This window comes from Bradysia coprophila, unplaced genomic scaffold (assembly GCF_014529535.1).
Source record: "Bradysia coprophila strain Holo2 unplaced genomic scaffold, BU_Bcop_v1 contig_396, whole genome shotgun sequence".
Taxonomy (NCBI): Eukaryota; Metazoa; Arthropoda; class Insecta; order Diptera; family Sciaridae; genus Bradysia; species Bradysia coprophila.
Window position 1 is genome coordinate 163,240 of NW_023503653.1, and position 24,409 is coordinate 187,648.

Sequence of the window (24,409 nt, forward strand, 5' to 3'; positions counted from 1 at the left end):
TCGATTTTGCATGCTGAGGGTGTCAAAGAAGTGCTACGACATGTACGATTTAGACGCATGTAGCATCTTTACATGTTAGCTAGCCCGCGGTAAGGTGCACGTAACATCACTGTTTGTGACTGTGAAAAAGTGCTTACCGGACGATATCATGTAAAACACTATGAATCAAACATTATGTGAACTGAAAACATATTATTCAATGATTATACCGCGACACTATTGCCATCAGTAGGAGATTAAAACAAATAAAAAAAAGGCGAACCGATCACATCTACTCAAAAAAGATATCAAAGGATCAGAAGTTTTTAGGTCTTTTTATGATTGGTAGGACGGCACTGACAGCAGATGACAGAGATACACTAAAATATCTTACAATTCATATTATTTGCCAAACCATTCATGAGAATGTTCTCCCATATAAAACCGAAAAATTAACGGCCATACGATTGTACCATAAAATGGATGATATTTTATCAAAGAGAAAACCAATTTTAAAAGTAAAATTTAAAAACGATAACGAATGCTTTATGGAATATAAAAGAGAAAACAAAAATTTAAGTTTTAAAAACATTTAACTAAAACTATTATACCATAAAAATCTAACAATTACTAAATAATCAACACAAAATTGATATATTTTTAAAAAATATTTTATTGTACTGTTTCAAAATGAACAATTAATTATAAAATTATATAAAAATTACAGAAATATAACTATAGTTGTGGTAAACATATCGTTTTATTTTTGACGTTGATGACAGAGATGGAAAATTTCTGTTAATTTATTGTTTTGGTAATATTATGTAAGATTGGTAAGTTTTAAACTAGGTCCCACCTTTTGCTCAGGTCCCTTGATCCAATTTTCGAATTGATCTTGAATTATCCTTTTTTTAATCGGTAAATCACTAACATAAGGTATACTATATAAAATAGGTAATCTCTGAGGTATACTAGATCAGTCAAAAAACCCCTGAAGGGTAAATGTGACGCAAGTCCTTTATCTTACTTACAAAATAACTGATATCGCTGAGGGTGACGCATTGTGCACCGTACGCAAAAGTTTTATCAACAAACAACCCAAAAGTGAAAGGAAATTTAACAAAAATAAATTTGCGTCAGAAGTGGCAGATGATTCGGTTTTCTTCCGTTTTTTTTTAAATCTCGTTTGGAACACAAATTTTCTTTCACTAATTTTTTGGGTCAATTTTTTATTGATAAAACTTTTGCATATGGCGCACAATGCGTCACCCTAAGCGATATCAGTTATTTTGTGAGTAAGATAAAGGACTTGCATCACATTTACCCTTTAAGGGTTTTTTGACTGATATCATCACTTTTGTAAGTATGTCATTTCGACAACATCAAAAAACCTTATGGAAATTAAAAAATTCTAGAGAAATCAGTCTGAATCCCAAAATGTGGAAACCAATCTCGGAACACCTTACTTACATCGAAAATAACCCAAATCCATCGAAAAATCCGATGGAAGTTAGGAAATGCCAGAGGAATCATCTTTCATCCCAAAAATTTAGGAACCAACCTCGTAACACCTTACTCATGTCGAAAATTACCCAAATCCATAAAAAACGAAGGAAGTTAGGAAGCACCAGAGGAATCATCTGTCATCCCAAAATTTAGGAACCAACATTAGGACACCTCAATCATGTCGAAAATAACCCAAATCCATCGAAAAATCCGATAGAAGTTAGGAAGTGCCAGAGGAATCATCTGTCATCCCCAAATTTAGGAGCCAACATTGGAACATCTCACTCATGTCGAAAATAACCCAAATCCGTCAAAAAATCAGATGGAAGTTAGGAAGTTTCAGAGGAATCATCTTTCATCCCAAAATTTCGGACCCAAGCTTGGTCCAATATGTTTATTTTGACGATTTGGAAGTTATGAACCGATTAGAAGGACTATTTCGGACGCAGAAGTTCCCAAGAAAAATTGAAATGGGTGTAGAGGGATTTCTATGCTTATGTTGTTATGGTTTCGTCTCATTATGTTTCTCAGGCGCAGAAGATGTCGTTTGTTACTCGTGATGAAAGAAAGCGGAATTTTTCAGGATCAGTCGTCAGCTTGTCGTAACGAGGTGGAGCCGAGCCAAAAATACTATTTCATAGTCCAGGGAGTTTGCGATGAAGAACCAGCTATTTCCACCAATCGTATGAAACTGGGGACTTCTTTGTTCTGACAAGCAACACCATCGAAAACCATTGTTTCACTTGTCTTTCCTGCGTTAAATAAAAACTATTTTGATTTAAAAATTTTGCCACATTCTACCCGAAACGAAGTCGGCGCTTCTGTCCACGTTGTGTAATGTTTGGTTCTTGCTTTATTATGAGACGTAACGTTAAAACGGTTTCAAGGAAGATGGTGCTATAATCTCGAAGTCAAAAGATAAGAGCGCGTTGCTTTGCAGACATGTTTCCACTTTTACTCGTTTAAAACGAAAACCACCAAATAAACCACGCAACTTTGTGAAAGAGAGAATCTGGAAGAAGAGAAAAAGAAACGGTAGATAATGTTGTATGTTGCGCTGCGCTCTTCTGAAAGACTTGATATGCTCTCGAGCTAATTTTGTGGTGGAATTTTTGTTAGCTCTCGCATACCAACCAACCAACCAACCATCATCAGTCTGCATTTTATCTTCGACCGAGTCGTTTAGATGTCAGCTGCGTTCTATTTATGTTGTAATTTTCGTGTTAGTTAATCCGTTTTTATATTGGCAATTTAATTTATTATTTAAAATCAATAAAAACCAAGTGAGAAATACGGCTTTCAGCTGTATCTTCTGCGGTTGTTATTTAAAAAAGCAAAATATCTTCTTGTGTGCATTTTTATTGGTTGAAGACTTTCTTTTTCTTATTGTGGTATTGGATTTGGTGAATAGACCGTACTGTTCGCTTAAGGCACCGTTGTTTTCGGTCACCATATATGCCTTGTGAGTGCAAAAAAAAAGTAAGACAAATTCATTGATTGAATTGGAAACTCTATAAGTGTCTTTGCAGATATTGTAAAATATTGTTTTCATGTGTCGGGGTCGAAAACTATGAATTTTCTGAAAATTTCTCGGGTTTACGACTCGGTATATGAAAAATAATGTACATGTCGGTCTTGTCCGGCGATTTCTAGGTATTTTTGCATACAGAGAGAACACACAAAAGATCCGGAAAACTGCCCATCAAGACAGATAGACATATTAATATTGTACAAATTTTTCGTTTTCCTAAATCTCCAGTCTAAAACTTAATTTAATGAGTGCTATCGTTTCTGAAGAAGTGAAAAGTTGACTAAAAAAAACCTGCGGGGAACTAAACTAGCATACAAATATCTATGTAAATAATTAAACCTGCCAATTAAATCAAAGAATAGCGTACAGTGAAAATATCACCATCAAAAACGAAAAAACAACAACTGATAAGTGACATTTTTGTAAAAGATATGCGCAGTGAATATATTTTCATTTTTGAGAAAAACTAAAATTATACCGTTGAGTGTCATTTCGTTGTAATTCTAATGCCATCAAAGGAATAAGGTTATGCTGCCACGTCTGCAATAAGTAAGCCAGTTTGTTAATTTTTCAGTCTAAATTTAATTTTTGTTCAACAGTATTTTACATGACCAGGGATAAAACGATGAAATGTAGAGTTTTCGTGTGAATTTTGTTGATGCGAGGCGTAGCCGAGGTCATTGAACACACGAAAACGAGACTTTCCCTTTTTTGTCCCGAGTTATGTACACTTGGCATCGTAATAGAGATAGAGGTGCCGACTTGAATTTGTGAGTAGTGATGCCCACGAGACACTTTTCATTCTTTCTGCAGTAAAAGTATGTAAAAATACTGGTGTAGTATCAATCAAACTTCGAGTAGTGGTGCCCAAGCCTCAGTTGTCCTTAGAAGTCGGAGCCTCTGATAATAGAGAAAATTAGATACTTTTCTAATACCGTTTGTTTCATTAATGATCGTTTTTAAAATAATAAGGAAAGGACTCAAGGTTTAGAGTTAATCATTCGTCAAACAAAAGTGTAAAGGTTAATAATCTAATTCTTTAAACAAAATATAAAATACAACGAACAAATACAGAAAGAAAGAAGCGAAAAAAGCCTTTATCACAACTTCAATTAATAAAAACAAAGAAATGGCACGAAAGTCCTCACTTTCACCCATTATTTTAAGCTTCACTTCGGTCCTAAACCGGTCCTTGTCTTTAAGCTGGCGATATGCACTCGACTTAGTCGTCTGGACGATCGCGAAGAAATATCTCTGTTCCATGTAAAGTCAAATCCATGTTTCGTTAGTGAATTGAGCATCCGGTGCAAATGAACAACTCTTTCTACTGTGGCCAGTTGGTGAATAGGCACCAAGTTGCAACTATACAGTAAGAGGTGGTCGGTGTTTCTCTAGGCAGTAGAAAGGTTGCTTTAATGCACTTGTTTTGAATTATCTGTAATTCATCCAGTTTTGTTTTGTTTTGTTGAGTCTACTCGCTCATGTAACAGGTTTTACATTAACATTTAAGTCTACAGTCTCCATTTTCGTTACAGCAGCTTCACACTTCCTTGTATTGTATAGCCTGTTATTTATTTTATAAAATACTAGATCATGGCCCTACGTTAGTGAAGGGCAGTGACGCAAGTCCGTTCACACTAAAAAATTTGAAGAAAAAAAAATCGGTACTACGGATTTCGTAGGACTGAGGAACATATATACACGACTTTTTTGACTTTGCACCCTCCGCACCTACTACTCCCCACTTATTTTATTCGTAATCTGGGCGTCAATACGAGTTCAACGAGCTATCACACGCTACATAAGGTTAAAATTTGGCCGAGGTACTAAATTTCAAAGCTTGGAAATTTGTAGAAATTATAGTTGGATTTGGCTTAAATTTTCAGGGTATGTCAAGTACGTAATTCAAAGAAACTAATTTGAAGGAATTTTCATAAAAGCTTATAACTTCGGAGCTATGAGCGTGTTAAGCTATTGAGATATGGGACATATAACTCAGAAAATATTGTAGATAGAAAGTTCGTTTAAAAGACAAATTTATTCGAGTTTAAACGAGTTTCAGATTTCAGTGTACACGTGTTTCAGTGTTTTCACCAAAATCACCACCTATTTGTGAGCTATGAGCGTTTTAAGTAGGAGCTATGTCAGCCATATTTGGATATTTGGTAGATAGACAGTTTCTTTAAAAGACAAATTTATAGAATTTCGTTGAATTTTCGAATTTCGTCAAATTTTTGATTTTCGTTAAATTTTCGATTGTCGTCAAATTTTCGATTTTCGTCAAATTTTTAAATTTTGTAAAATTTTCGATTTTCGTCAAATTTTCAATTTTGTCAAATTTTTGAACTTCGACAAATTTTTAATTTTCGTCAAATGGAAGCTGGAAGGTACTGATCAAAATGAAAATTATATCATATCAAATTTCAAATATTGGATTTTCGTCAAATTTTTAATTTTTCAATTTTCGTTAAATTTTTCGATTTTCGTAAAATTTTCGAATTTCGGCAAATTTTTTAATTTCGTCAAATTTTCGATTTCCGTCAAATTTACAAACGAACTGATATCTCCCAAAACCACTTACAGTGGAAGTGTGACGCAAATCTTGTTATACACTTACAAAAGAACTGACGTCGGTGTAGGTGACGCTTACAGATTCGACACGCAAAAAGATATGCGTCACAAATGGCAGCTGATGAGGAAAGTACGCGAAAGTTTTATCAGCAAAATATTTAGGAAGAAAATTATAACAAATTCACTTCTTTTGTAAGTGGATAACAGGACTTGCGTCCCACTTCCACTGTAAGTGGTTTTGGCGATATTGAATCAATCAAATATTCGGAAAGTATTTTCAACGTTCATCATATAAGTAATCATATTTGTTGATTTCGATTTTCACTCGAAAACGTCCATCTTACTACCATTATGTCCAAAACCGACTACTCAATTAATTTATTTAATTAAATAATCGAAAGGTGTCTATTTTGTGATCATCATCTCATGCATCATACACAGCTAACTTTATATATTGTTGTTTACGTTCTTTAAACATCAATAGAAAAAGAGAAAGCATCCACTTTAGATGTACATACTTACAAATTCAATGTGTAAAATTTTGCATCCAATCCAGTCTATAACCTACACATACAAAATTGATTATGTTTGGAGAAACTTAAGAAAGAAACACGATCAAGATGCAATGGAAATAAAATTATGCGAAAAATAAAATCAATTTCCGGTAAAAATCGTGTTTATTACGTTGACTGGAAGTTAGGGTCTTACGCCAGAAAATACGGAAAAATTTGGTTCGCTATGGTTGAAAATGTTATGAAAAACGTTAAATGTCGCTAACAATTTTTCGTTGAGCACACGATAACTTAAGTAATTCTCAACCAATTCGGATGAATCTTTTTTTTAATGCGTGGAATTAAATTACCGAGGTTAAGTTCGAAGATAGCCTATCTAGATCTAGAAACTATTCTGTCCTTTCCGAAACTATTTTCGTTTTGAACAATAGTTACGTCTTAAAGCAGATCTGAAAATCTGTGCCCAGACATCAAATAATTTTCCTTGGTGCTTAACGTGCTTAATCACTAATTCTCTACTTTCAATCAATTGTACCCAAATGTCCTTAACTATAAATCACTTTTGGACGCCTAATATTTAAATGGATAAAATGTTATTTGTAAACTATTTTCGGTAAAATAAAATATTAAGAAAAAAGAATAAATCATTTTCAATTATTTAAAAAAAATGTCCTCAATTTTTCCTTTCCGGAACTACTCTTAATTCTACGTATTGTTAGTTAAAAATGTTAAAAGAATGTTACACAAGTATCATGGCACATGTAGAACTTCATGGCGCAATTTTTTTTCTCAAATTATTGATTTTACACACAGAATGCGTCACCCCAAGAGATATCAGTTATTTTGTAAGTTGCGTCACCTTTACCCTTAGTACTGATTTTAGATATATTCACAATTATGATGAATTACTTATTTTAAGAGATGAAAAAGATTGTCCACAGTTGAGCGCACTTGGGAACTGCCCCCAAGGCCCTGCCTGTGCCCTCTTTTCTTCCCGTAGGAATCGGCGAGGAGTTAGTTCCGAACTGTGGCAATTTCAAGGAGAGTTTGCTTATAACGGAGACACAATGATCTCGTATAAACGGTTTCTCATTGCCTTACAAGGAGTTAGGTCAATTGATCACCTGTCAAATGATCGCTAACCCGAAAGAAATTCAAAACTAATGTGAACTATATACAACGTATACCGGCGGCAATGAGTGGTAAAACAAGACACATTCGCTACACATGTATGTGCTATGCAAATGGATCAAGTAAGGACACCTATCTTACCAATACCGGCGGCAATGAGTGGTAAAACAAGACACATTCGCTACACACTTATGTGCTATGCAAATGGATCAAGTAAGGACACCTATCTTACCAGTGGAAAGTTCACATTAGATACGAATTTCTTTGTAAAATTAGCTGTTACACATCGATGGGTGACAGAGAAATGACAACAGATGGTGTTGTCCCGGCCCAGACATCCGTTTTCATTTCTCTGATGGCTTACAATTGACCTAACGTTGCGTCCTATCTGCCCCACCTAATGCGGCAATTTTAAGGAGAGTTTGCTTATAACTGATACACAATGATCGTATAAACAGTTTCTCATTGCCTAACAAGGAGTTAGGTTAATTGATCACCTATCGAATGATCGCTAACCCGAAAGAAATTTCAAAACTAATGTGAACTATATACAACGTATACCGGCGGCAATGAGTGGTAAAACAAGACACATTCGCTACACATGTATGTGCTGTGCTATGCAAATGGATCAAGTAAGGACACCTATCTTACCAATACCGGCGGCAATGAGTGGTAAAACAAGACACATTCGCTACACACTTATGTGCTATGCAAATGGATCAAGTAAGGACACCTATCTTACCAGTGGAAAGTTCACATTAGATACGAATTTCTTTGTAAAATTAGCTGTTACACATCGATGGGTGACAGAGAAATGACAACAGATGGTGTTGTCCCGGCCCAGACATCCGTTTTCATTTCTCTGATGGCTTACAATTGACCTAACGTTGCGTCCTATCTGCCCCACCTAATGCGGCAATTTTAAGGAGAGTTTGCTTATAACTGATACACAATGATCGTATAAACAGTTTCTCATTGCCTAACAAGGAGTTAGGTTAATTGATCACCTATCGAATGATCGCTAACCCGAAAGAAGTTCAAAACTAATGTGAACTATATACAACGTATACCGGCGGCAATGAGTGGTAAAACAAGACACATTCGCTACACATGTATGTGCTATGCAAATGGATCAAGTAAGGACACCTATCTTACCAATACCGGCGGCAATGAGTGGTAAAGCAAGACACATTCGCTACACACTTATGTGCTATGCAAATGGATCAAGTAAGGACACCTATCTTACCAGTGGAAAGTTCACATTAGATACGAATTTCTTTGTAAAATTAGCTGTTACACATCGATGGGTGACAGAGAAATGGTGTTGTCCCGGCCCAGACATCCGTTATCATTTCTCTGATGGCTTACAATTGACCTAACGTTGCGTCCTATCTACCCCACCTAATGCGGCAATTTTAAGGAGAGTTTGCTTATAACTGATACACAATGATCGTATAAACAGTTTCTCATTGCCTAACAAGGAGTTAGGTTAATTGATCACCTATCGAATGATCGCATTGGAATCGAATTTCTTTGCAAAATTAGCTGTTAGACATCGAAGGGTGACAAATTTCCCTAACGTGATGTCCTATCCTTCACTAAATTATTCAGAAGTAACTAAACCCTACTAATACCCTACTCTACCCCTCTGCATTTTCACGGGCTTGGACAATTAAATAGCATGTGAAGCGTGCTATTTAGCTGCATTAGTAGATATTGCTGTCATTCAAGCGACCGACATTAAAGAGCGCACTATAAGTATGCACACAACACATATCAACTAGCATAGCAAACGATATCAGCACAACCAAACATACCACACAGATCAAGAATTCTCTTCTGTATCTTTATTATACATTAGTGCCTCTCCGGATAACAAAAACAGCAGTACTTCGCTTTGATTGGTTTACTCTTTGACAGCCAATCATCGACTGAAGTATGTCCTTGTTTTGGCAGAGATGTTTACTCTTTGACAGCCAATCATCGACTGAAGTATACCATTGTTTTGGCAGAGATGTTTACTCTTTGACAGCTGATCACCGACTAAAGTATGTCCTTGTTTTGGCAGAGATGTTTACTCTTTGACAGCCAATCATCGACTGAAGTATACCATTGTTTTGGCAGAGATGTTTACTCTTTGACAGCCAATCATCGACTGAAGTAAACCATTGTTTTTCAGAGATGTTTACTCTTTGACAGCTGATCACCGACTAAAGTATGTCCTTGTTTTGGCAGAGATGTTTACTCTTTGACAGCCAATCATCGACTGAAGTAAACCATTGTTTTTCAGAGATGTTTACTCTTTGACAGCTGATCACCGACTAAAGTATGTCCTTGTTTTGGCAGAGATGTTTACTCTTTGACAGCCAATCATCGACTGAAGTATACCATTGTTTTGGCAGAGATGTTTACTCTTTGACAGCCAATCATCGACTGAAGTAAACCATTGTTTTTCAGAGATGTTTACTCTTTGACAGCCAATCATCGACTGAAGTATACCATTGTTTTTCAGAGATGTTTACTCTTTGACAGCTGATCACCGACTAAAGTATGTCCTTGTTTTGGCAGAGATGTTTACTCTTTGACAGCCAATCATCGACTGAAGTATACCATTGTTTTGGCAGAGATGTTTACTCTTTGACAGCCAATCATCGACTGAAGTAAACCATTGTTTTTCAGAGATGTTTACTCTTTGACAGCTGATCACCGACTAAAGTATGTCCTTGTTTTGGCAGAGATGTTTACTCTTTGACAGCCAATCATCGACTGAAGTAAACCATTGTTTTGGCAGAGATGTTTACTCTTTGACAGCTGATCACCGACTAAAGTATGTCCTTGTTTTGGCAGAGATGTTTACTCTTTGACAGCCAATCATCGACTGAAGTATACCATTGTTTTGGCAGAGATGTTTACTCTTTGACAGCCAATCATCGACTGAAGTAAACCATTGTTTTTCAGAGATGTTTACTCTTTGACAGCTGATCACCGACTAAAGTATGTCCTTGTTTTGGCAGAGATGTTTACTCTTTGACAGCCAATCATCGACTGAAGTAAACCATTGTTTTTCAGAGATGTTTACTCTTTGACAGCTGATCACCGACTAAAGTATGTCCTTGTTTTGGCAGAGATGTTTACTCTTTGACAGCCAATCATCGACTGAAGTATGTCCTTGTTTTGGCAGAGATGTTTACTCTTTGACAGCCAATCATCGACTGAAGTAAACCATTGTTTTGGCAGAGATGTTTACTCTTTGACAGCTGATCACCGACTAAAGTATGTCCTTGTTTTGGCAGAGATGTTTACTCTTTGACAGCCAATCATCGACTGAAGTATACCATTGTTTTGGCAGAGATGTTTACTCTTTGACAGCCAATCATCGACTGAAGTAAACCATTGTTTTTCAGAGATGTTTACTCTTTGACAGCCAATCATCGACTGAAGTATACCACTGTTTTGGCAGAGATGTTTACTCTTTGACAGCCAATCATCGACTGAAGTAAACCATTGTTTTTCAGAGATGTTTACTCTTTGACAGCCAATCATCCACTGAAATATGTCCTTGTTTTGGCAGAGATGTTTACTCTTTGACAGCCAATCATCGACTGAAGTATACCATTGTTTTGGCAGAGATGTTTACTCTTTGACAGCGACTGAAGTAAACCATTGTTTTTCAGAGATGTTTACTCTTTGACAGCCAATCATCGACTGAAGTATACCATTGTTTTGGCAGAGATGTTTACTCTTTGACAGCCAATCATCGACTGAAGTATACCATTGTTTTGGCAGAGATATTTACTCTTTGACAGCCAATCATCGACTGAAGTAAACCATTGTTTTTCAGAGGTGTTTACTCTTTGACAGTCCATCATCGACTGAAGTATGTCCTTGTTTAGGCCGAGATGTTTACTTTTTGACTGCCAATCACCGACTAAAGTATGTCCTTGTTTTGGCGGGGATGTTTACTCTTTGACAGCTCATCACCGACTGAATTTCCTTGATTTGGCAAAGATGTTTACTCTTTGACAGCTCATCACAGATTGAAGTTAGTTAATAGCATATCAAAAACTAAATTATTGTATCGGTGATAGTTATTTAAGATTCTTAGGAAGTTTAAGAATGAAAAATAAGCTGATCAAAATTACATTGCAAAAATTGTCAGTCAAGGTACCTGACCCACCTAAAATGTGGGTCCTAGTTAAATAGTGTAAAACAAGATATAAACGACCACCGTCAATATAAGTTACAATGGAAAGCACGTACGAACATTCAGCAATTTCAAATCTAAATTTCAATGACTTGACTTCACTCAAATATGTCAAAGCCATTAATTCTGATGGATCCTCTTTACTATCCGCAAGATTTCCAATTAATTTCCCATTTTAAGATCATAAATTTTTCATAACAAAACATTAATGAAAACCACCCTAAATGATGTAACATAAATTTCTAGATTCCATACAGCATCCCACCCTCTTTTATTATTTTCATTTTTTTTTCGCAGAGCTCTTCCTATATAACGAAAAGAAATTCCAGGATAACGCGACGTAGAGTTAGAAATTCTTAATAGTTATTTATCTACCAAGGTAGGTATGAAGGTATTTTTTCGCACTAGATGTCGATTGTCGACCCGAGGCGAAGCCGAGGTCGACAAGACGTCGTGTGCGAAAAAATACCGGCATACCTACCGTGGTAGATACAACGTTTTTCGCAATTTCGGGCCATAATCACCTTTCCAATGCAAAACATGTCCTACATTTTGTTCCAAAATTCTTGTGTATACAGAAATTCATTTGAACGATCAAGAAGGCTGCATTATAATACACATTGCAATGTGATGTAAAGAGACGCGTTGAATGAAATCGAGTTGTCAATGCTTAGTATATACGCTTCAACAATACGTTCGGTATAATTGTGTGACTCTATAGCCGAATGGCTATAGTCGCTGCTTTGTGTTCAAAAACCTTTTGGTGTCGGGGGTTCGATTTCTGGTCAATGCAAGATTTTTATTTATAAAAATTTAGCCTTCGTTGAGGGTAATAGGTTCTTTAGCGTGCGAAAAAAAGTTAATATCGCACTGTGTCCAGAAATACAGTGAAATAAATACCTTCAAAACGACATTAAATGGATGCATGGAAAGGTGATGATTATGGACCGGAATTGCGAAAACGTTAATATGTTGTTATTTTCATTTCTTTTTTGTGTTATGTAGAATTTATTTCAACTACATGCCATTGTATGCCAGCACGCAAACACATTTATAGCTCCCCTTTTCATAAACAAGACCGAACAAATGTTTGCGTTTAATGGCCATCACTCTACATTCGCACTTCAGCCGAAACAAAAAAGAAACGAAAATAAAGTAAGGCGAGAATCGCACCAACTGCAGCCCAAGAAAATTTTCTGTAATAGTATTTTACATAACTTGGGATTAAAAGTAGAGTTTTCGTGTGAGTTTTGTTAAATCGAGACGGAAACTAGACTTTTCCTGTTTTGTCCCGTGTTAAGTAATTAATTTGACATGCTGAGGGCGTCGAAAGAAGTGCTAGAAACGTGAAAAGTACTGTTTTCGACGCATGTAAAATGTAAAAAAATATAATAGCTAGTCAATCATAATACGAATTTATCTGTCTCGAACGATAACCTCGCTTTTACCTATCTAGGGCAAAACTGTTTATCTCGAGATATCTGTTATGGGCAAATACAATAGCGTATCACTAATAAACCATTTGGTCATTCAAATAGTCATGTATAAATGTTCCCATCATCACACCATTTCAGTAATGTGTCAAACATTTGCAATAAAGTAGCACCACTTTTCACACACAGCTTTCGTTTTACCAATACGTTTTTCCGCACACGAAGAGTGACTATTGATTTTTATGTTAGATTTTCCAAGTTCGAAGAGATTATATAATGTAAAATACTTTGTGAGTGTCACGGTAGGCTTGAAAAAGAATTAAATTAAGATTGCAAACCTGCGAAAAAAAATTGCCATCATGTCATGATCTAGCTGGTGTTAAGGAATTTCGCGCCGCGTCATTCACAATAACCCACAAAGTTACATTTTCCTTATACAAAATGTGTCATTTTGGTAATTATTGTGAATGACGCGGCGCGAAATTCCTAGCAGCCATCTAGCTCGGCCTCATTTTCAAGGACTATTTAAAAATGGGGTACTTTTGATACTTTGCTGATGAATGAGCGGAAGAAAACATTTATTTAAATTAAAGATACTGTTCTTGTATCGAAGGTTGTCATATTGTCATATTTCTAGTTAAGTCTTAAAGCTTCGCTTCGTCTAGTTTAAATTTATCGGCATCGGGGAATCTGGCACACGCGATCATAGTATGCGTCCTTTTACTACATGCAACGGAAAGTCATGGCTGTGCCAGATTCGCTCGTTAGAGGTGAATCTGGCACACCATCAATTTGTAAGGTGTGCCAAATTACCCCACGCCAATTTATCAAAGAAAATCTAACCATACCTTTGCCATAGCTACCTCTCATTTTTCACTGCAGAAAGGGTATGCATTTGTTGCTGATAGTGGATTTTTTTCCCGTATCCTTTTGTCTCGATTATGTAAATAAATTTTTAGAACTGGCCCGTCTACCAATCCCAAATTAAATCGTCGTCAGAAAAAACTGTTGGTGTTTGGCAGTTTTATTTATTTCATTTCAAGCCTACCGTCGTGTATCATGTGTATCATTTTATGCTATTCACTTTTCAGAGTTGAATTGTCCTTTGCGATTTTTCGGGTGTGTGATAGAGGCAGCAATAACAAAGGGAGTTTGTATGAAGTAGAACTTACTTCTAATTTTCAAGCTTTATGTCAACTTATAAACAACGCACTTCAATCAAAAGTGCTTTCAATGACAGCTATGAAATTGAGTAACTATTTTGTATGAAAATTTGGAACACATTTTTACAGTGCCAAAATTTGTTCGATACACTGTCCAGTTTCAGTACTATAACTATTTAAAGTAACATTCATGCTTTAAGTGTGTTGTTATAAGGCTAGAATACAGTTTCTTAGTTTGCCAGAGCACTAAGCTCTCCGTTTACTTTTTAACAATGAAAAGTGGGATTCCATTGTTTGATCGTAAACAGAGACCTATACGGCGTAAGTGCGAGGAGACTTTTAAAAAAATAGCAACAAGCTGAAAATTTTTCGAAGAACCTGTGATTAAACCACACTACATCTGCCACACCACCGTTTCCTGCTCTTATTCGATTGAGACGTGTCCATTTAATACTAGTATCGGTAGCTCACCCCTAACATTTTAATCTTTATCATAAATCGATTCGCTAAGTCCTAATCATCATTAAAAAAACCCTTAAATAGTCAATGTCTATTACATACAAAATAACTGATATCGTTGAGGGTGACGCATTTTGTGCTGTACGCAAAAGTTTTAGCAACAAAAAATTGCCCCGGCCGAGGTACGATGTGTATTTGAACGTCACATCGATGATTTCCACGTGTATGGGCTTTTTCTTTGACTCATCATTAGTGGTTATTATAAGTAGTTTCATTATTTAACGAGCCAACACATTTTTATTGTGTTTTTAGTCACTTTTCACCTTATGATATTTTTTTGATAAATAAAGTGACCTTAAAATTCCAATGAATAATTAATTTTTACTCAATTCTTTTCAGATACACGAGAGTATCCTTGAGCGGATCACGATTTGTCTGAAAATAAAACCACTCGGGTAAGTTAGTATACATAATATAGCATTCAAATTGACTGGCTTTATTAATTGAAATTTGCAATTATTATCTACTATTACACACAAATGTCTATAATAATTTACAGAATTCAACTAGGCATATTCAAAACAGTGTATGACTTGCTGTTCAAAAGTTAATTACTAACCAATTTCAGTCCAATCGACAGCTAACAAACGCAATATGTAGCGGAATTTCATATTCATGTACATATGTATAAAATTCACGTACATATGATGATGATGATATTATTAATGATTAAAAATATTAATCGATCGGCACAGTGGACACCAATAAAATGTAGACATGAACTTGCTTCAGCTGGTTCACAAACATGATTGATATGTCTTTATAAGAGGGATTCTTTTGAAAATCAGCCTACCAAAATCGAACGCATTTCCTAATAGAATTTTTTGTATGTATTCGACCCTAGAAGCCAAAACCACTTCCAAAAAAAAATCGTCGTGGGTTGTAGGGCTAGTGGTGATCGAAACACGAAAATTAGTCCAGTTACACGAAACGTACGGGTTCGTGTTGGGTGTCATTAGAAAAGTAATTGGATTTACTTTCGGGGCAAATACCGTCGAAGAATTTTTGTGACAGTGATTTTGGCTGCTATGGTCGAATACCTTTCTAGGCACAAATAAAAAATTCCACCCATGGGTATTTCGATAAACGATCTTAGGAGGGAATATAGCGAAAATCGCTTGTAAAATTTAAGAATTCAATACCCTGCAAGAAAGAAAGCGTTTGAAATACCATCCACATTTTAAAAAAAATCACACAACTGAATTAATGAACGAAACATTGAACGAAACTTAAGTGAGGTTACGTCTGAAAGAACCGTAACTTGAAGAATATCTTCAAAATAATCAGTAATTTCCCGAGAGTGAACACGGTCTATAGATTTTCTACAATCGGTAACTCCAAATTGAGCAGCGTAAAGGAGACACAACGTTGAACTGGTGTGTCAATAATGAAGCAAAATGCTGTTGGAAACTAAAGCTGAAATGTAATAAATTCTCGTCTAATTCTATTACATTTCTAGTACGTCTTAGTATTGTCAGCGCTACATTTTTTTGTGAACCAACCTCACAGCGTTGACATTTCATGGATTTCTTTTAGCAGAGTGAAGTTATATATGGCCTGAAAATGGAGCGAAAGGAATGAAGTCCTGTAGAAGAGTGTGGAACCTCTTACGGGCGAGCCGATGTTTCCTATAAGCAAAGATTTTGATTCTATGTGATTCAGAATTCCTTTTCAGTTATCTCATTATGTCCAGTAAAATAACCACATATTATTTGGCAAAAATATCGTATATGAGTCGTCATTACCTCTTTTTTATTTAATCTATACTCTTAGCATCACTTAACAGCTTACCGAATCTTTATTTTATTTAACAAAAACAATACGACACTTCTAGCGGGTCAAGCATGAAGAAATGAAAAGCAAACCATTGTTGAACGAAACATTCAACTTGACCGTGAAATTCGGAATAATTGGTTGTTGTGATGATCACAAAAAATTATTTTGTTGTGACCGTTGCATTCTTTTTTGAGAATCAATGTAGGTTAGGCCATTCTTATACCTTACTGGCTTAAAGGTCTTTTTTAATTTTTTAATTTGATTAAATGGACATACCAGTTTCTTACATTTTTTTAAAAAAATTGGGTTAGTTAAGTAGTACAGAAAGAAATGCAGATTTTTTCAAATTATTGTTTAACAATACACTCGCGGAAAAGTCAATGCTAGCAGCATTACTGTTGGTATTCGATACATTTATGTCCTTCACATAATTTTACTTGTCTGTGTCTGGTGTATAACTTCCTTACCACACACTGACAAAAAAAAATCGAAAAACTCACCTGCTGCAGGTAATCTACAGTAGCTGCCACAGCTGTAGCGACCCATACAAAAAATACAGCTGCGGCAGGTAATGTAGATTACCTGGCTACAGGTGAGTTTTTCGAAACTTTTTTGTCAGTGCGCTTTATACGTGTCAGATGTGATCTTTTTTTCTCAGTGTAACTCAAGGTTCTGAAAGAACAGCTTAAGACACTTTCGAGTTGATCACTAAGGCGGTTGCATTAAAATCCTGCGAGGAGTGAACCGTTGTCCTGCACGAAACAGAAACATCAATTTGTTACACCATTTTTCAAGGTGACATTTTGGGAGGGAAAATTTCTCCCCGACTGTCGACAGACAAATCATCAACAAGCGTCATTTTCTCATAGCCTTTTGGGCAGAGAAAATAAAGTTAATCACACCGCACGTATGACAAAATTATTTAAAATATGCTCAAAACAATCTTCATTAAAACAATCCACTCCACCAGAATCCAATTTCCAATATGGCCATCAGTGCCATAAGCACAAACTAGCTGTGAAATTTAATGATTTTTCTTGTTTGTCTATTAAAAACCAAGAGTTACTTGTTTTTGGCTATTCGAAATATTGGTGATTTAGTTCTTTTTTTGCTGTAAATTTTTTTTAGAGAAAGTACCACTACTGAAGAGAACATGTAATGCGACAACTTCACTAATAAATTTTTGTAGAAATAGGAATTTTTGTAACCGTGATGCGGAGAATCGTTGAAAATACATTCCAACGAAATAACGTAGAAAATGTTCTCCACGAGGGACACTTCAAGCCCTGCAATTGACTGAATTTGGACCACTTTTAATGTACTTTAATTATTCGATTTTTGCATTCCGATCGACGCGATGTTATCAATAAATTTTCTAATCATTTTGTCTAGAATGTTTATTGCTTTTTTTCGGAAAAGAAATCAATTGATTTGGTACATAACCTTATTGTTGAAATTGCGAAAATTACCAACGAGTGAAAACGACAATGGGAATAACATTTTATCGTGTAGCATAATCAATTGAATTTGGTCATGTGCTAAACAAGAAAAATAACTTGACAAAACGAAGTTCACGATAATTTGGAAAACATTTGAGCGTTTAGAAGTGTCATCGCCGTGGTGTAACCGGTGTAACTCTATAAAATCCGTTGCTCTCCATCATATTTGTTGAATTTTGTTAAAAGAGAAAGTTGTAATTTTGTACTGCGTCCTTGAGCATGTTGCTTTGAATGCGCTGGGTTTGTAGAAAAAAAATTAATAAAGTACTCAACATCTACTTATGAATATAATTATTATGAGTGGAGTCAAGTAGTTTTCGATCGAGAATATTTATTATTTTATTCAAAAGACTATTAGACGCAAGACGTAGATGTTGTTTTTTTTTATACCAGGCGACACGCCAGCAAAGGTTAAAAATGTTCATCAACTTTACACAGAGATTTCTTATAAAAAAAAGAAATCAATTGAATTAGTTGACTTGAGGTATTTCGAATTTAATCTTAAATTTATGGAATGGTGACAACCATGAAGGGTCAATGTACTAAACAGGTTGACCAATTTCGTTAGTAAGATAACGATTTGTATTCGTTGTTCGCTTTTATTGGATATTAAATTATTTTTATTTAGTTTAAAGAAGAAAAAAAACATTTCGGATGTAAATGTATGTTGCCTTTTTCTTTGGCTTTCTGTCTAAATTTTCGGAATTAAATATTTAGAAAATTTGCTGAATGATAGTTAAAAAAAAAACAAATTAACAAATTCAACAATATAGACAACAATATAGATACATTGCACCTTGTATCTATAACAGAAACATAGCTAACGCCGACCCGTACGAAACACCTATTCGTATCAAAAGCCTTTAATGTGGAACTCTTCATTTCTCTTACTTCATTTTCTTCTCTACTGAAAAGCTATTCGCCCTTTAAAATCACTTACAATATCCACTCTTTGCCTTGTTATCATATACAAATAAATTGCCGGAGGCAATATAGACAGCCCCGTACGAAGTCAACTTTCATAAATTCCTATTTAAACAGCATATACCGCTATATTTAACTATATTTTACTATAAATAAACATTTCACAGATGAATATATGCCTGTATGCTCAATATAGGTGAATATAGATATATATATATATATATATATATATATAGATAGATGTCCATATATGGAATGCCTAAAACACCCCACACACACATAACCAATTACTTCTATGTTAACAGAAACTCTCTAAGTACAATTTTTTCCACTTTTTATCACTTTTACTAAAATACAATATGGTCGCCGGCAGCCATTTTGTTAGGAGACCGGAAATAGTACCGACGCTTTACATTCGTTAATACCTTTCAAACAAAAAAAAATCATGAAATTCGGTCAATACTCTACGTTCACTGTACGGCCGAGTAGCCAGATAAGAGCTCACTCCAAGCGACTTAGCTCACGCTCCGGTGAACATAATTTCATAAACTTTTTTTTCCCTGATTGGTACGGTCAATACCTATCTAATAAAGCGAAAACAGACGAAATATGTTCAAATTTGGCCGACCTACAAGCAAAAACTGCTTTCCGCCCTGTGCCTGGTTCACACCAAGGCGTCTAACTCACGAGTCGGTCATCCGATTTCCATAAACTTTTTTTTTGTCGATCGGTATTGTAAATACCTTTCATTTAATGTATCATTTACGATTGTCCGGAGATTTCTTCGAAAAACCGTAAAACACTTATTGGGCCCCAGCTCGGGAGGGCTCGATCCAAAATCACTCATCTTGGAACTTAGCCTGTCTTTTGACATTACCAAACGGAAAAAAAAAAGAATTTTCAAAATCGGATGCGTTTTACTCAAGTTAGAGAACGGACAGGAGGACGGACATATGGATATTTTTTCTTCGCTGATTTGGCATCTATGGACAACCACAATAGGTTTCCCCTTACTCAGGGAGTCCAATTCGACGTGTTACAAACGTATGCGTAAACCTATAAGACCCCAGTACTTCGTACGGGTGTAAATATCTTACTTGGCATTGCAGTGTAATGGGACTGATGGTGAAAATGGCACTTCTTGTGCGTTTCACACCCAAAAAAATGAAATTTTGGATGTACATTAAAATCGCCCAATTTCTACGAGTAACCCGTAGAAAGTACGTTTTGGATGTACAATTTACGGATGAGTAAACCATTGGTCTTATCGTGTTTTTGGGGGTTTTATCCGTATGTTGATGTACACTTTATTCGTACATTGTTGTACATTTAATCCACGTACTTATCATGTGACAGTTCAACTGTCATAGTTGCAATTGTGAATTCTATATTTCAACCAATTTGACCTCATTCCGCTCCTCAGATATCTTTTTTGCAATTATTTTCTTAGACAACAATAATTTTTATTTGTGGAATTAAAAAAAAATTAAATGAAAATGTTAAAAAAAAATCTGATGCGGGTTTGATTCGAAATTACGGCCGATGGATGAGGCCGATCAAGGTGATTGATAAATGTAAGGTTGCTCGTAAAATTTGCAGCTAGTTTGTCTACCATTCCCACTTAGGTTAAAATGTGGCTACAGGCTTGAAGCACAACAGACGTAGGAAGTAGAAAAAACTATTTGCTGATGGCGGAAGTCTGTCATTTGGCAGGTGATGTTAATGACTGACAAGATGTTATGAATTTTGTCGTGTCAGTTTTTAACATGAACGTCATTTTTTAAAAGATTTTGCCAACTTCGATTTGAAATTATACTTTTTGGATATATAAGTCGGGAAATATTTTAAAACGAAATAAAACTTTTACAAAATCGTCGAATCTGAAACTAAAAAAGCACCACTGTGCCAATCAATTATTTACTTTACTTTTTAACCGTTAATTAGAAGCCGGTCGAAATTCACGTTGATTATCTCAACGGCCTGTTAGCTCAGCAGGAAAGTCTTAGCCTGACGTGTGAGAGGTACCCGGTTCAAATCCAGCTAAACTTGTTTTTTTTTTTTTTATTATTTATGCTTGTGATCCTTTTTCCAAACTAAAAAACAGATGATATGATATGATTGTATCATTACCAATCGTTAATTAGCTTTGATCTATTTTTAAATTGACAAATAAACGTCAAAGTCTGTATGACACTTACTGTACGTTTTAAATGTACATGGTGTACGGATGAGTAAACCATTGGTCTTATCGTGTTTTTGGGCGATTAAAACGTAGAACACAAGGAGTATTGATTTTACCATTCGCCCATCGTCCAATTGATTGGTAAGTAATAGTATCTTACGTCACTGTTTGTAAAGATTTGTTTTGGCTAGTGTGAGGTTTGCGTCCGGTAAGCACGTTTTCCCTGCCGGAGTTAGTGATGAAAAGTACACTTTACCGTGCGCTGGCATGTAATGTACACTGATACTTTGCACATACTGATACAGCCATTAACCAATACCTCCCACTTACTTTCTCGTCTAATGCAAAAAACAAACATCCGTCATTGGAAACAATAGAAGCATTCAATTTCCACATCAAATTCACTTTTCCATCATCCATAAATTAATTTATACATTTTCTAATCATCTAAATTACTCCTTCATTAATCGGAAACCATGCAATACATAAATACAAACAAACGAAAATAAAGAAGAATCACTTGAGAAGGTAACATTTTTCTCCATTTTATTAAAACTTGTTGAGTCGGAGATGATGTGAAGTTGGCCATGAATTTTATTGTTATTAAAGAGATATTGAAGAAGATAACAACAACAAAATAATTTACATATGTAATGAGAAGCTCTAGCAGTTTAACATTAGGTAGGTATCATCATTTATGTTCGGCATAATTTCTAAAATTTAATTTTTTCATATAAAAAGTATTAAAATGCTAAACAGAAAAATTTCTTACTTTTTATATTCAAACAATTATTTTAATGTTAAAAGATAAAAAACAAAAAAAAAACAAATAGGTACGGCACAGGTGGGTGTGCCGGTTGGAATGTGGTACGAACGCAGACAAATATGCGTTGTTAGCAAATTGCGGTTTTTGTGCTCGTTTTCAACCGATAATTTAATGTAAAATTAATTGCTTGCAAAATCTATGCGAAATATTTTTACCTATCTACCGAACGTACAAATCTATAAATTATATTGTAATTAACACAATTGCAGACTAATAAAATTTATTTATTGAAATTACAGCGAACGTCAGTGAAATTAATATAAGACTTTACTTCAGCTGATTTTCAGCTGGTCACAAGGAATACTACTCATACGTCTAAATGATTTTAGAATTTAACTTTTATTAAAAGATCTTTGACTGTGGTTCCTCAATCTAGCTTAAAAGCTTTCCAATAATAGTAGGTTACAGTGCATGCTGCGAAAATGATTCATTACATGGGGGAACAATTTTGAGATACGAGCAACTCACAAGTGTGTGTTTAAGCGCCAAGGTTTGAAAACTGTTATTTTGACAAGGGTAGAGTTTGCATATCCGAGCCGAAGGCGAGGTATGTAACTACCCGCGTCAAAATAACAGTTTTCAAACCGAGGCGCTTAAACACACACGCGTGAGTTGCGAGTCTCAAAATTGTTTCCCCAAGTAATGAATCATGGCAGCAGCTTGCACTGTATTCTATTTTATTGCTTGTCCAAGCGAAAATTGATTCTTACATATCAATTCCTTAACGCAGTAACAACGAATCTAGTATACCGCCGAACCCTCCGAAATTGGCTCACACGTCTACGAAGAAAAAAATCACGAAAACAACACTAATGTTATGTTGGTATTGTTACAGCAGTAATCTCAATACACGTCACAACGGTCACAACAGTCGGCTTGTCACTGAATTGTTTTTCCGTTTCAGGATAATGCATTAATTTTGTTGTTGTCGTTATTTAGAATAAAAATTTTGCAGTGAAGTGAAGTGAATAATGTCTAACATAAGCAAAGTGTTTAGTGTTCTCGAATATAAGTGAAAAATACGCAACTAAAAGTGTTTGCCATGTGTTCATTACAAACATTGAATTTATTGCTGGAGCAAAAAATGGCTGACACTTTCAGTTTTGTGATTTTCTTTTCGAAATAATTCAAATGCTTTTGCGACATTCAACTCACGCCACTGGAAAATTTGTGTTCAAAAACACAAAACATCAATAATTATTTTCTTTTTTTCTGTTGGAAGGCATTAAATATTTCAGATGATGCATTCTCCTTCATCTGGCTGCACCCCGCGAAAACTCGTTTTACGTGAATGACTGTGCACCCCGCGAAAATAGAGTCCTTGACGATAGTGTCACACAAATATCCCTCATGTAATCGACCATTTTCGCAGGGGCCAAATTGATATGTAAGAATCAATTTTCGTTTGGGGCAAGCAATAAAATTAAATTCTCGAAAATATTTACATTTTGTGAAATGAAAAAGTTAACAGCCTTCAGCGCTGAGAAGACCTTTTCCGGTACATAAAAACAGTCACGAAAAATACAAATTTGTAACAAATTTCTAATTTGTGATATTATTATTAGGAAGTGGTGGAAGAGGAAATCAGGAAAAAAATATTTGTAGCAAAGAAATGTTAGGCGTTGCCGAAACCTGCCAAAGCGCTGCGAATGTCTTGTCTCAGCTTCGCCTCCTTTATAAATAAATATAATCACTCGATTGCATGAATAACTATTTCAAATAATAAGGAAATTTTCTCTACGACAACTTATATAAAGCAAATATTTCAAATCATTAATTATATTACAAACTCATGTGGTAATTTATCATATTAGTTTTTTTTAGTACGCTTATTTCTTCGGGTGTATTGTTATAATGTTAATTTTTTGAACAGTTTATCAAGGTAAAAATTTAACCAAAAAAAATCCATGATTTGTTTCTGTATAACACTAAATGTCAGAATCTGTAAAGTAAAAATAGTTATTTGTAAGCCAAGGTGCAATGAAGTTTCAGGTTGACGAAAATTTGAACGAAAAATTTACAAAAAAATTGTTGACGTTCTCTGTGGATGAAATCGTTGTCGTTCGTGTTGTCAAAGTTCGGGTTTACAGTTAATTGGAACAAACCTAATAGTATAGAAAAGCAATGTCAAATCAAGTTTATGCGGAAAGGTCGCATGGATGTAGAGGTGGGCGCCGGCGCCAGCCGCACCGATCGCCGCCGAAAAAATACATAAAAAAGACATCACCTGCGTAGCTTCGATTCCCGCTACACAGAAATTCATCAAAGTTACCTCTGCATCGAAAACTTCAACCGGATGTAGATGGCGCTAGAGGTCACTTTTTCAAAGTCTCCTAATCGTTTTGGAATCCCCAAATGCATATTTATCAATGGTAAAAAATTCACGCTTTTATACCAAAATGCACCAAAATGCAGCTAGTGAGCCCTTCTACTAACTAACGTAGGCAGTTTGAGTTATCTGAAAATACAAAATTTTGCTTATTTTCATACAAACATCAATATTTTGAAGTTCAATATCTCAGCCAATTTTGAAGCTGCAGTAACGTGTGACAGCTCGTTGAACTCGTATGGATTCCTAGATTTCAGATATCCTTGGTGGTTGTTGGAGTAGAGGGGGAGAAGTCAAAAAGTTGCTGTAAATATGCTCCGTCCT

The 24,409-nt window shown here is 35.3% G+C and overlaps 1 protein-coding gene across 1 annotated transcript in view; it reads left to right on the plus strand.

The window, feature by feature from the left end:
- Nucleotides 1-2,625: 2,625 nt before the first annotated feature.
- LOC119082205 overlaps nt 2,626-24,409 on the plus strand; it is a 57,340-nt gene continuing 35,556 nt past the window's right edge. The window contains exons 1-2 of the mRNA XM_037191643.1: nt 2,626-3,565; nt 14,889-14,944. The gene's annotated coding sequence lies outside the window, so the exon portion shown is untranslated. The remainder of the gene's footprint in view (nt 3,566-14,888; nt 14,945-24,409) is intronic.